The following is an 11503-nucleotide window of genomic DNA, read 5'->3' on the forward strand; positions in this document are numbered from 1 at the left end:
GGAATACCATGAGGGGGTTGAGAAGGAACAGAAGGAGAAAGGCAAAGATATGTCAACTTCAGGGCTGTTCTTCTCTTCTGGACTTTCTGGGACCTGACTGCTTTGACAAGTGCCTTGAAGCCATAAATCTGTGGGCAGTCACAGAATGCAGCTACTTTTCTGAACTATCTCGTCCTTAGAACTCTGGCGAACAGTTGATAAATTCTGCATACTGGGCATATTGGGTGAACCCACATATGCCAAAACTTTGGATTTCAGGGAACCCAAAACTTTAAGATGAGCAAAATAAGGTTATGGGAGCAACTGACATAGCTATAAACATGAAAAAGAAATTGAATAAAGAAAGAGGATGTATACTTCTCTACAGTGAAGTTTTCCTACATGTCTACGGAAATATTAGGATGGCTTTCAACAAGCCTCTGATTTCTTTAATGTCCACGACATGACCAGCTAATATTTCAGGAAAAAGGAGAAATACTTTCATGAATACTAAAACATCTTGAATTTCAAGAGATTAGTCGCTAGGTGGCACTTTTGCTCTAATTTGTCTTGCATTCAATAGCCATCGTGAAAAAGGAACTTGTTTTAGCATGGCTTTTATCTGGGAAAGTGTATGTTCAATAGATCTAAAAAAAGATACTTTAACCTTATGTGCATAGCTTAGAAATAATCATAAATAATTTAATTAGCATCTTCTTTTGTAGATTTCAGAGAGTTCATCACCGGTAAGTATGTTTAGCTGCACTTTCCCATGTGACAAAGGTAAGATTAAGACAACAGCAGAGGAAACAAATCCCTACCTGTGGAACCCCATGATATTTCACATAAACATGCACCAGAACCATTGAATGTCCCTGTGAAGACCCCAAGCACTTTGGCTCAATCTTGAGGGTGAGAGTTAAAGCCATCTTGGGTAACAGTACTGTTGTCTGAATTAAGGAGCTGGAGGAAAATTCATCTTGAGGAGCTGTAAGAACATGGCCCTGCACATAGTACCCTTGAAGCCAGCTTAGGCTATCCTTTAATAAAGTGTGACTATTTCCTTCCTGCTTAAATTGCTCAGGATTGAACAGGGGTGAAATTCTGAGTTGTTTCTCTCCAATGTTTGGTCAGGATGCAACCAAAGTGGACTGTGCATAATGATGTCCCAGCTACTACGGGCTCTTGCGGAGCAGAGGATAAGTAATATCTTACTATCTTACTACAACTCCATCATCTCCAGGTAGGCGTTGGTCTTCATAAAACTTGCAGCAGTCAGGCAGGAGGAGAGAGATGTGCACCAAAGATTTAGAGAAAATTATGGACTGAAGAATAGCCTCCATTTACACCAAGAGACTAAAGCAGTGGGAGGATACAGTCCAAGAACTTCTGTCACTGTTTACTGCTAGGTTGCAGCATGATATAAGTGGTCCTGTCTTGTGCACATAGGATAGACTGGACAGTCTTCTATCTGCTGGCTTTGATCAACATCAGCAATACAAAATCAGGGTTTGTAGTATGAGTGATTTTTCAATCTTGAAATATCACCATCAGACATTTTGTTTGTTTATTCTTACTCATTCTTTAGCTGGTTCAGTCATTCCATTCTTCTGCAAGTACCAGAAATTTATACTAGGAACTTTTTTTACTTTTCTGCAGTTGTTTTTGTTTAGAAATCTCAAATCCAATCAAAATCATAATAAAGCCAAAGTAGTGAAGAAAAACAATAAGAAGGTAAAATAGGCATAAAAATGACTAACATAAAGGTGTGAATAACTTGTGCTAGCTCGCTAAGTGTGATCATCACTAGCAGAAAGCTCTGCTCTGACCCTGGCAGTGCAGTTGGTAGTGCCACCCCGCAACCTGGCTGCAGCTTGGACTAACAGCAGGGCAGAGGGCAATGGCTAAGCCCTGACAATTGCTTGGGTAGTGAGATACCACTGTGTAATGAATATTTTATTCCTATAATATTACTATTTTCTATGAATTATACAATTTGGATTATTAACCTATTACAATGTTAGCTATGCTAGCAGTAAATTTTGAACGTTTGTGATGTGTTCCCTTTTGCCCTTAACAAGGTTTTCAATGTGACATTGAGTAAATGGAAACTCACCAGAGGTATACAAGGAAAAAGTAGCAAACTATCCCAAAGTGGTAGCACAGCTTCTTTTTGGAGAATTGTCAGCCATTGATTGAAAGCAAACATTGTACTCCTTTTGCAACTCATTCTGTTGTTTTCTGAGCTCTTATATTATATTACTCTGCATAATACAATAGAAACTCCTCTCAGTTAGCTTCCAGATGCTACCTAATGAAAAAATGTCAGTAAAATAAATAACCCATAGCATCCTCAAAAATGCAGTTGATATTGACACACAGATTTCATACTTGGTTCATATTGTCTTTTAGTTTTGTACAGAATTTTCTGTATTTAGTATTGCTTTTAAAGCTGCATGTGCTAGATTCGTAGGACTGGGTGGGAAGGTCACCTTTATACATAAAAAGTACATTTCTGTCTCTTGTGATTGCAGGAAAAAAAGCTGAAAAACATGACCCATGGCCATTCTACAGGCTACTGGCTACCATTAGTATCTGTAAGCAGTTTTTTTCTGAACAAAAAATCCTCCTGATATTAAAGTTTTTTCATTATTTCCAGCAATCTGACTCACAGCTGTCACATGTGTGGCACTGACTGTACTATGTAAACCTTCACACAAGATGAAGGATAAATCTACTGAACTAAAAAATATAAGCCAAATGTTCCAGCAGAATTTAAATCATTTTTTTACATCTGGTTTATAGATAAAAGGGACTGCAAGAAGTTCAGGTCTGATTTTTCTGAATTTAAGTCTTTGACACTGGTTTCTCAAAGGTAAACGTGCATTGGTGAAATACTCCAAAACCAAGAACAGTCTCAGCAGATGGGCCACAGAGGGTATGGCAGGACTTGCTGTTTCTTTTCCATTCCATAAGAAATTTTTCTGTATTGGTGTAATCCAGACCATCTGATGCAAATTAATTTGTTCTGGGAGAACACTTGGAAAAGAGATGGGTAGGGTAATCTTACAATAAATACTGGGACTTGAAATAGCAGTTTATTTGGAACACAGCACTTTCTTTGTTTCAAGACTATCGCTTGTGATGACTCTCTGCACTTTGCTCTGGTCTGACTATGGGGAAGTCTCCAAAGTAAACAATAATAATACTGTTAGATCATTAGGAAATTACAGCAATATTTCCAGTTGCTATTTCTGTGCTCTGATTGATAGAGAGACCCCCAGTTGCAGTATTTCAGAGGCACGCTTACAACACTGTGATGACCATCTACAACTGCTTTAGGGCAAACAAGATTATGGACAGAGAACTCATGCCTCTTAAATGCATTTTCTGAGTATGAGGTACACCCATGGTGGAATGACTCATGTCTGCCTGGTAAGTGAGACATATTTTTTCAATAAATTTCTTTAACAACTTTACAGTTGTTTATATTGTCAAAGCAGCCTATTAATTGGTATATGCTTTGATACAAAAAGTTGCTTTATTAAGCATCTAACAAGTGCCGTTGGATTTATTCAGCCAAAAATCTAGATTATGCCCTGTGAATTTAATGAGAAGGATTTAGTATTTATTTAAGAACGTAATCTTTTGGTAATGCTACAGAATGAACTGCCGTTATGAATGGACTAAGCTTAATTATTGGACCAGACATTCTTCTCTGTCTGATAAATTAAAACATATAGGTATGGGCCTGACTTGGATACTGCATAAGCAGAGATCTTTTTACGAACTACAACACTCTTGAAGTTTTCATCTCTACTTGTAGCACTGTAAAACATTTTAAGGCCAGCTGGATGCATGGTGTTGGTGAGGCAAGAATGTTTCAGATAGAGATACAATTATATTTCTTTACTTAAACTGGATTGCAGGAGCAAAAGAAACAAGTAACATTTCTAAAACATCATATAGTAAGTGATTCTACACTTAAATGAATTATTTTTTTGTAGATGAAAGGGAATTGACAGATGAACATAGAGGTTAAAATAATAGGTTTTACACATGCATGTGTTGGCTTCTTTCACAGAAAAAATCCAGTCTGTATATTTATTTTTTAGCAAATTAGGTAAGAATGTACAGTAGACTATAAATATTAAAACCAACTGCTAGCAGTTTACTACACTGTAATGCTGAAATGATTTATGGACTTGCATTCAGATGATAAGATCAGTTTTGTAAAGTACAGATCCGCCTTTTTGAAGAGTGTTGCTTATGCATCTTCTTTCTAAAGTGCAGTCAGCAGGCATTTTTGATTGATTGGGATAATTCTGTTGTCCATTTTGTTATCGTTCAGTGTATAAAATGTTCTGCATGAATCAAAGGCTTTTCAAAGCATGGTAGACAGTAAAATAGATTGTGTCAATTTGCAGAAAGTATGCATTCTGCTATTAGCTATCAAAACTGTGGACCAATTTTTGAAGGAATACTTGCTAAATTTATAAGAATGTAAGAAATAAAAAACAATATCTCCAAATAAGCAATAAGTACTCAGAGAGGGATCAGTAAAATTAACGTACTTGGTAATTCTTTTAGTTATGGCACTGTAAGAGCTTTGGCTGTTGTGTTTTGCAGTTTTTCTGCCAACGTAGAAAGTGAACAGATATGAAACAGAGTGGATTTTTTTTAATGTTCTTTATTTTTAGAATGTAAACATTTAAAAGGAGAATAATGTTGTGTTCACTAAGTATATTTAAAAAGTACAAATCTGTTAGGAAGTTTGTTTTCTTAGCATTTGAGCATAGTTTCATTTTAAAGTTTTAATTTTTAAGGTCATTGGACAAATCAAAATTTTGAAAAAATATTTTTTGACTAAATGAATTATTTTTGAAAGTTTGGAAAGTATTCATTAATTTCTCTTGATAAAATGCAGATCAGTTTGTACAAAAGCTCTACTTATAAACAAAAAGATTGGAAAGTTCTGATTCCGAAATGATTTTTTTTAAACTTTTTACTCTATCTTCTTTTTGGTTGGGGCAATTAGATGGAATAGAAACTTCTGCACTTACTAAAACAAACAAGCAAGCAAACAAACAAAACCAAAACAATACCTGACTGTTTACTTATCAAAGTAGGAAATATTTGATATTCCCAGAGTGTCATCCAGACCTTGTTTGTAATCCACCTTGACAAATTTTTTACTCAGGTGTTTATTTTTCTGGTTCTATCCGTTAGCCTCAAGTGAACATATCTGTCATACCTGTAAACCCTTTAGAGAGTAACAAAAAACCCTGAATTTTCAACCAAAATATGGTTGTTATAGACACAAAAAGTTTCTGAATGTGGATTATTTCTACACTTTCTGTCAAGTAATCTGTTGGAACTGACTACTTCTGTTCAGTGGTGAAACACATTTTGTACTTGCCTTTCCATCAACAAGGCTGGGCTTCTTGTATCTGAGACACACAGGACAGAAGGAGCAGACAGTGGTGCTATTGACAGCTGGCTTCTGATGAAAGAAAACACAGAAAGCACATCTGGGTAATCTATATTGTAAGTCAGATTCCCCGTGTCAGGTCTCAGTTTTGATTACATATTATTCTTATTTCATTAGCATAAGTCTTAAGCCTCAGAGATGTTAGTGATGTCTAGTAAGCTTCTCCTGCAGACTATGTAGTTTTAAGAACACAAGTCTAGGTAATTAAATTAAATAACAATTTAATAACAATAAAATCTATGGTTTTATTTCTCATTCCATAGACTCTTAGAACTGACATCCTCTCCTCAGTGACTACTTATGCATTGTAAGAAATGGTTTTTATAGCAGAAAGGTAAAGAAGACTTTTCCCTATTATATGAGTATACAAGTGAATAGTGCAGCAAAAATTTTTAGGTAAGAGATTAGATACATATAGAGTGGGTCCAGAGTAGGGCCATGAAGATGATCAGAGGGCTGGAGCACCTCCCCTATGAGGACAGCTGAGAGAGTTGGGAGAAACTCTGAGGAGACGAAATAGCAGCCTTCCAGTACCTGAAGGGGGCCTACAGGATAGCTGGGAAGGGACTTTATATAAGGGCATGTAGCCACAGGACAAGGAGAAATGGCTTTAAATAGAAAGATGGTAAATTTAGACTAGATATTAGGAAGAAATTCTTTACTGTGAGGGTGGTGAGACACTGAAACAGGTTGCCAAAAAAAGGCTGTGGAGCATTCAGAGCCAGGCTGGATGGGGCTTCAAGCAACCTGGTTTAGTGGGAGGTATTCCTGCCTATAGCAGGGGGGTTGGAACTAGATGGTCTTGAAGGTCCCTTCCAACCCAAACCATTCTATTAATCTATATCTGCGGAAATAATTATCTGAGATAAACTGAGAGGTTGGAAGACCTCTGACATAAGGGAAGGAGTTAGATGGTCATGCTCGTGCTAAGCAGTGCATTTAGAAGAACTGGCCATCTCACTGCAATTTTAAACCACAGGCAGATTAAAATGTATGGCTCAAGGGAAGATTGATGAAGGAGCTTACGCAAAAATAATGATGAGAAAGGGAAAAGGGATAGACTGAGAAAGCTTAATATTCTTGGGCAGTTGAAGCATGAAAATGTCTAATAAGTCAAGCAAGAGAAGAAAATGAAGTATTGCTGACTTTTGGACTTTCAACTGTTACATAAATATGAGAAAGAGCAATAGTTTAAAAAGAGTGGAAAAACAAAGCCCCAGTTCTGTCCATCAGCAAGATATGGCAGTATACATGATTATGTATTAGAAGAAACATAGAAAAAACAGTAGCAGTACAATTTATACTTGGTTGATGGATGGTCAAAGTTCAAGGAAGCGCAATAAGAAGCTGTGCAATTTGAGTCTGATACTTTTTCAAAGTATACCAGATACAGCTTGAACCATCCCAGCTACATTTCAACTAGGGCAATGTTTATATTCTCCTTCTCTGAAGAATGCTCTTTTATTTGCCTGTCAGAAAACCAGCCTTGAAATATTGCAGAAGTGAAATGGACATCACCGCCTATTGACCCCAGGGGTTTGTGTTTCAGATCAGGTAAAGTGACCAATTCACTTAAAGGAAAGAAAAAAATCCAGCCAGAGGTAAAGTCTTATGACTGTAAAAGCAGATGATGCTGACATTAACTGTTTGGGATTCACTACAGTGAGAGAGACACTGTCTCTCCTCCAGTTGGCATCTAGTCCACCTTTCCCTATAGGGAAAGGCCAGAATTTCTCCCTGTGGAATATGGTTCTGTATCCTTTCTATGCTGTATCTTCGGGGCTGTAAAGTGGCATCAACAGATTGATTTACTGAACCTCTCCTGTATCAGAGGGGAGAAAGTGGTTTGCCTCCTGTAAGCCACCCCTAGGCAGGTCTGTGCTGCCAGGGCCCACCCTGGGACTCAAAGATTTCCCAGGGCAAGTTATCTCTGCTGAATGGTAAGAGTAATTAGCCAGGATTCAGCACAGTCCTATTACAAGTATTTGATTCTTTTGTCTGCTTCTTTGTTTTGCTTTGGAGATTGTTCAGAGATTTGGTGCTTTGTGCTACTAAATTGCACTCCATGATCGTGCGTATAAAGCACAAGATTTACTCGGTTGTCTTTCTCTGCATATGAACTTGCATAATTATTTATTCAGGCCAAGGTTTGTTCTCTTGTTGATGTTGTGTTGGCTGAGGGTGCTGCATGTTCTTTTAGTTGAGAGAGCTTTCATTAGCCATTAAAATGCATTTAAGTGCAAGAACCATTTTGATGAATTCAGAGAAATGCAAATGAAAGTTGTGCCATAAGAATTTGTTGTATCTTCTGTTCTTAATAGACTTTTATATCAGTGGCCTATTACCTGATTGCAGAAGATGAGCTCTATTTTACAAGGGGGTAGGTTTACAGAACTCTGAAGTAAGTTTTGCAATTATGTGCTTAAGTAAACATTGAATTACCATTCCATCTCCATTGTTGACACAGTGGTAAGACAGATTAATTGTAATGCAAAAACTATAGGGTGTCAGTAGTATAAATCAAAGTAGTTCCAAAAAATGTATTTGGTTTAACTTTAAATATACTTCCAAGTACTAAATGATATGTAAAATTCAGACAGGGTTTTTTCAGAACAAGCAACGTCTTCTATGTGCATTAGCTGCTATATCCTTTCTGTCACATGAGACTTGTGGGTGAACAGTAGCGGTAAGAACAATTGAAAAAGAGGCCCTGTATGAATATGGATTTTGTTTTCAGTTTGCCCATTTAAGTGTTTTATTTTTACATGAATTCAGAGGGTTAATATCTACCAACCACGAGTCAAGCAGCCTGCTTGTTTTCAAAATCTTATCGCATGGCACAGTAGCCCAGATGACAGTTCTTAGTGAAATAACTGAATTCTCACTACTTAGTTATCTATTTCCCTTACAAATCAGTGGAAACTATAGGTTGTGCAGTTAGCCTATTTAAATCTTCCCCTGCTACACAGTATAGAAAGCAGTCCTTCCACTCTTGGATTCACATTTTATTTGCCAAGTGGGAGATCATATCTGAAGTACACATGTTTACCTAGAAAGGAGTAGTCATGTTCTTCCAACTATCTACATTTACACACAGGGAAAGACAGACTGCATTTCCACTTCACTGTATATTGCTCCTTGGGTTACTAGGTTTCCTTGTTTGCTAGTGGAAGAAACAGACAGTCACACATTTAAAGTAACTCTCTTAATCAAATCTTAATTAACAATAATATGAATAAAACATAAGAAGAACTGCTTTTTTTCCCCAGTCTGTCTTGATTTCTTTGATGTGTCTGGAGTCTATTTTGGCTTGAAAGCACCTCATCTCCTGAACACATTCTTGGGGATATAGAAAGTCCTTGATTATTAGAACCTAGGGTAGAAAAATTACACTTGGATAAGCATGACTTTCAAAGCTTACACTTAACATGTTGTTTTTTCTATAATCCTACAGAATGACAGGCTAAAAATAGGGCAAACGATTTTTGTGTTTCTGAATTCAAAGCAAAAATAACACAGAAATAATGAGTTTATGTTTAAAATAAACTATTCTTTTCCTCATTTGCAATTTGATTAACTTTTATGTTCATATTCACATTTTCTGGGTAACACTAAATACTGGGCTGTGAAAATGTTCAACCTGTAGATTACAGTTGTGATGGGACGCATCCTATGTTCTTAACAGATAGGTTTTTTTTATTGTAATTAAGCTTAAGATTTATACAAATGATCCTGACAATTCAGGCCTTAGTTCTATAGTCTCAAATTCAGTAGGATTTTATTTCTTTGGCTGAAACTGACTGTTTCAGCTCAATATTACTTATCTAAACACCTCAGTCAGACCCTTTTGGTTGCTCTTACCAGGAAAGAGCTTCTTGGAAATATGACAGGAATCTTTTTTTACAGTTCTTCACTGGGAAGAATCACTCAGTGATTCTGTGATTCTGTGAAACAACATTGTGATCAGAGCTCTTCTGGAAACAGGAAACAGAATCCATTTATTGCTAGTAATGAATTGTTCAAACTAGTGTGTCCTATTTCTGTGAGGAAAATCCAACCATGACATGGGAGAAATGTCCTTTTGCTTGTTGTAGCTTGTCAGTACAAAGCATCCAGAGTGAGGGAGATGAGACCAGAAGTTTCTTTAATATGAGAAAAAAAGGAAATTTTAGTTTCTGTCCTCACCTTCTCTTTATGCATTGTATACAGGGACTGGATATTGTGAAAGAGTCAAGATTTCTAAGATCATCTAAGAGCCATTGTTAGAAAGACAGATGTACCTGAAAACTTTAGACAGATTTTCAGATACAGCTCTTTGTCAAATCTAAAGCAGAGACATCAAATACCCGGTTAAATAGGACCAAATGTCCTGGTTCTAACCATGCTGTGTTAAACTTATGCACAGTTTAGGAGATACTGATGAGGAATTCAGGTTTGGGAGAGAGATGAGTGGTTAGTTAGGGAGAAATTGCGATGGACATAAGACAGTTTTCCTTCCAGTTGGTGCAATTTAGTTAAAATTCTTTTCTCCTATACTTGTCTTAAAAGTGTCAGTAAGTGCTTTTGGAGGTCCAGCTGTGAGGCTCTGGCTTGAGGTCCTGCTTTGGCTGTGCAGACTCTTTTCTGCACTACCCCTAGGACTGTGCTGTTGTGACTGGGACTGTAGTGAGCAGTGTCAGAGAATACTGCTGAGATGGAAACAAAAAGACAGAGGCAGACAAAAAAGTGGTAGTGGGGGTGGGGGGCTGGGTACATTTTGAGTTATGTAAGTGCAGAATTGAGATCTGAGAGGTCAGCAATGGTGTGACTGCTGTTTGAAGATTGTTCTTCTGGTAGGTGTCTGTTACTTCGGTTGCTCCAGTGGACTGAAACTCTTTGTTGCTTATAGTACTTAGTCATTATGTCAAACAGATGTGTTTTATTTTCTTGAGGGATGCTGGAAGTCACTCAGGAATCAAAGTATGCATTTCTCATGAAATGTGGGGGTTGTGTCAGGTCCTTGGAACTGAGGGAGGAATGCATGTTTTCTATTTTTGGGAAGTTAGTCATGCATTATTGTGACAACAGAACTGCTTTGAGTAAAACTGTGTGAATAACTGTTTTTATCCCTTGGCAGATGATCCAAACCTAAAACAATATTCAGGTCAATATCTAGTGAAAATTTAACAAGTCTCTTTGGTAATTAATTATGTTACATTTTTATGCTAGTCACATTTAGAAAACATGAAAAAAGAAGGTTGTAAACAAAAGTGTAAGATCCTGGGGTTCTGTTCAGAGAACAGGGAGGAACAGAGGCTTGAATGTCTTGGAAGTGCTCCCATGTCATTAAACAGCACTGGAGAAGGGCTGCCTCGCTTTGTCATCTCAAGCATATACTACTTCATAAGAAATATGAGTGTTTCAAGCAGGAGTTAGAAAACCTCATTGAGGCTCTTGCCTGTGGCCTAACCTGCTGCACTTTTATATTCTAATCACAGAGTTTGAATGGATGATAATACCATACTTGGAGCGTATGTTATATTTATTCCTAATGGCTTGCTTACAAGTTTCCAGTCCTAATGAACGAAGTTCACGGAAGTACTGAATATAAAGAGAGGAGGAATTTAGGGGAAGAGTCTTTGAATATTTCTAGTTTTATCCAGGGTGTAAAACCAGCTTTATTTGACTCTCCCAGGAAAAAAAAGAAACTTCTTGGCTTGTTCTCTAGGTGGCCATAGTGCTACTTGCTACATATTGTGGAGGAAAGCAAGAGCGACATTTTGCTGTCAGAGCATGTTTGATATATAATCCAGCTCTGACAAGAGCTGGCAAAGTACATCACATTCTAGCAGGGCTTTTTCTGTCCCTGCAGAAGAGATAAAAATGATAGACAATTTTATGGTACTCTCTCTTTGCTATATAAGATTTGTGTGAAACCTTTTCCATGAAGAACCCTTATGCTGTTTATACAGTTACAGGCACAATACATAAAGGGAATGACAATGAATTTTAGCTCTCTCGATCAGCTTTAAGTATGAATGCTTTAAAATTAAA

This window comes from Meleagris gallopavo, chromosome 4 (genome assembly GCF_000146605.3).
Source record: "Meleagris gallopavo isolate NT-WF06-2002-E0010 breed Aviagen turkey brand Nicholas breeding stock chromosome 4, Turkey_5.1, whole genome shotgun sequence".
Taxonomy (NCBI): Eukaryota; Metazoa; Chordata; class Aves; order Galliformes; family Phasianidae; genus Meleagris; species Meleagris gallopavo.